Here is a 3,578-nt window from a genome sequence, read left to right as displayed (position 1 = left end):
CTAACGGGGACATTACAGACAGAAAAGGGTCTTTGCTAAAGACTAGTCACATCCTTTTCATGAAACTCTAGTCTATGTTACTACAATCATAAATAGGTTTATATATTTCAAAATTTTCAAATCAAGGATGGGGCTTCGCCGCCCAAAAACCCCGAAACAAAAAAGGTACGGCGCCTTTTCAGTAAAAAGCCTAGCTACTAAAGACGCGTGACATTGCCTGTGCAACCCGGCACGTCATTCTTGCTTCATGCCCATCATCCTTCATCAGGTGATGAAGGTTCCTCAGCACCCCCTAGCGGAGTTGCCGTTCCACAACGACAGCAATAGCCGCTGGGTTTCCATCTTTTTATTATTTCACAGCCATGGATCCAAGTGTGGACCCCTGGGCAAGCTTCATCGGCGATCCCAGTTGGCTGTGTGAACTTCTGTTGCTTGAAAACTATTGAAAGGCACAGAAAATCAATCATTAAATACACCATCAATTAACACCACATATTTCTGGGCATATTGAACACATGAAGGTATGAAGTACTCCCACATGCTGAGATAAACTAAAACTACCTCATTCTTTATATATAGAAATTCACATCATACATGATTACAGTTCACATTGGGAGATGTATGAACAGGCAATCTCATATTCGTGAAGTTGAATATGTAAACAATTATATTAAGTTCACTATGTAAATAAAAGTTATCTGTTTGGTTTTCCAGCGATGTCGTCAGACATCAGTTTTGACAAGAGCAGCTGGGAGCTGCCATCAGTTTTCATCAGCCACTGCATGGCTGCTGCAGATTGCCATCTCATTTCTGCATTTAATTAATTGATCTCCCAATATGAAAACACACGAAAAAAAACATATATTAGTCACATAGTAATATTACAACACGCATTAGTCATATAAATTCATTATATCATTAATTTCCTACCTACTCAAAAAACTTTTAATTCAATTACCTATAATTATAAAATTCAATCGCAAAAAATAAATTTACAATGTCTACATTTGAATGACATTGTCAATCATTGGTCGTGTCAATTTTTTTCTAACCGTCGACACAGAACTTCTCGGGTGAACTTGTAAAAAGTTTTCAGTCAAACCATAAAGTTCATTCGGCTTGAGACAGCCATCACTTTCCGTCCCTTTCACTCCTAAATGAACGTTTTTAAATTTTATGTTTCGTTCAGTTAGCGATCCTTGCTGTGGAAAAACCTTTTATTAACATAAATTAGACAATGACGTGACTTTTTATTACCTTTTCTATGGAATCTATCAGGTCCGTTTCCGTTCTCACGTCGTCGCATTGCCACTCCTACATAACAACCAGAAGGTTCCTCTCGCTCCTTCATCAGACCTGCCGAACAAATCTGCAAATTTTCCGACTTTCGTACCCTTTCAGGCTTCGAGCTCAACTCGCCTTTTTCGCCATCCTTTTGCTCCATCTTCTATCGATCCTCGACGCTTTCCCAATTGACTTCGACTTCTCCAACTTTCCTTCACTCGAACCTGAAGCAAAATAATTTAAAGCACGGAACCCTAACATTTTTTTACCGATCGCGCTTTTTTTCCACGGTCAAGGAGTTAATTTGCTCGCACTCAACCTCTTTCATGGCAACATCATTTGCACAAACCTTTCAGTCAAAAATGAAAAGTCTTTTGTGTCACTCAATTTTCGAATAAAATTGACACGGATTTTTTTATTCAAGTCAAAGTATGACTACTAAAATCAATCATTGCATTATTTGCAGTCAAAAAATCTTGCCCTAGAATGCAAAAATTTGTGCGATCATTTATTACTAACAGTCTAATTGTACAATAATAATTATCTATCAAAATATATGTATTTACAATTCCTATAGGCTGTATCATAGAGCCTCCTGCTACGCGCAAAGGATCGCTGAGCCTGTGCTCATATTTCAAATCAATCTCCTCTGCAAGGGAAACAGATATCAGTGACACATTGGCACCACTATCTACAAGAGCCTTGCAAATCCTGCCATTGAGCTCTACGGCACAAACGTGTTCAGACTATTTTTCTCAACAGTACAAACATCGGGAAATTCACTAGGAAAAATCGTATTTATTTGGAAACCATCATTATTGCCTCGATCCCCCTGATGCTGCTGCGGCACCGGCTGTAGCTGCCGCGGCCTCAAATTATACCTTCCATATGGCATACGTGATGTTCCCTGGTGTATTTTCTTGCGGAAATACCATTGTTGCGGCGTGGGACGTGTCATACTCCGAACGCGGCGTGAATCGAGAGGTGGAGCATCTCCTTGCTCCCACGAGTGGTGATAATCTTTGTAATATTAATCGGCAGTTCTACTTTATGTGTTTTCATGTGTAATTCTGTATTAAATACATCACACAATTGCAGAATCGTTTTCTTAGCTCCTCCTTTGACGCGAACAATATAGACGCTAAATGTAATTGCCATTTGCGAATTAATAGACTTAATAAATGCTTGATAAATCTGCTGTCTTCAGTGATCTCCTGCTTTTAAAGCTAACCTTTCTAGCTCATAATAAAATGATAGTAGCGGTTTCTTTGGCTCCTGCTTTCTATAATAAAAAGACTGTGCATAGTCTTCTTGCGACGGAATTGTTCTAAAATCCCTTCTTTATTAAATCATACGACTCCAACGTCGTGAAATTGGCCTTGTACCAGGGACAACGCAGGCCCTTCTAAGTAGAGTGCGATCGCTACTCGCTTCTGATCTGCGGGACCATTCTTTATGATCGCAATAGTTTCAAATTGGTGGATAAAATCGTCCACATCGAATATCCTGCGAATTTTTCGGCCATTCTCTTTCTTCTCCGTAATAAACTATATCCCGCCCGCAAATTCTATTAAACACTGGGATATAGAAAAAAATAAAATAACTCACAGTTGCTTCCTCAAAAATCGATACATTTACCAAATTGCTTCACTTTTCATGCGCTTTTTTTGTCATCAAAGCTCGTCTTTTCTTAACGATCGTCCATAGACCGCTGGAATCGCTGCGGTACTCCGTCGTCCTCTGAAGCGATAGCTAAACATAAAAAGTACACCGACCGCGCCTAACTCCACCACTTGTGGGACTGTAACTAGGTAAGAGCTTAGGTACTGGGGATCACGCGCGTGACTTTAAACTTAGTTCAAAATAAAACAACTTCTTCAATCATTTGGATTTATTTCAGAGCTTAAAAATACATTTACATAGCATAGCACCAGCCGCTTAGGCTATCGGGAGCAATCTGCTTTCCGGCATGTAATATCCGCTGTCAATCTAACCTGCCAAGTGGTCAGTTTTACCACCTGCCAGCGGTATACAGCCTAGTTCCTACAGTACCTATGCGACACTTGATAGAACCCTGTTGCAGTCAGCATTTGTCGCACTTGTCAAAAAAATCTTGATAAAGGCAGCAGAGGGTCCGTGCGACATGGTTCTACTGAGAGTCACGTACGAACTTATCAAGGTAGGTATAGAGTAGATCCACGAAACGTCGACGACCAAACGTTCGAGTCAAGTGAACCAAAACAAAGTGAATCATTATTCTATTCCATAACGATATATAGCAAACAAGTACCAAA

At 39.9% G+C, this 3,578-nt stretch overlaps 1 long non-coding RNA gene across 1 annotated transcript; it reads right to left on the bottom strand.

The window, feature by feature from the left end:
- Positions 1-515: 515 nt before the first annotated feature.
- LOC141426171 (uncharacterized) lies at positions 516-1,000 on the bottom strand. Its single transcript, XR_012451201.1, has 2 exons — positions 931-1,000; positions 516-829 (listed from the first exon to the last, which is right to left on the bottom strand). It is a non-coding gene; the product is annotated as an uncharacterized lncRNA (long non-coding RNA).
- Positions 1,001-3,578: the final 2,578 nt, after the last annotated feature.

The sequence above is a fragment of the Choristoneura fumiferana genome, chromosome 3 (assembly GCF_025370935.1).
Source record: "Choristoneura fumiferana chromosome 3, NRCan_CFum_1, whole genome shotgun sequence".
Lineage (NCBI taxonomy): Eukaryota > Metazoa > Arthropoda > Insecta > Lepidoptera > Tortricidae > Choristoneura > Choristoneura fumiferana.
Note: the sequence above shows the minus strand (reverse complement) of the source record. Positions and strands in the feature narration are given on the sequence as shown.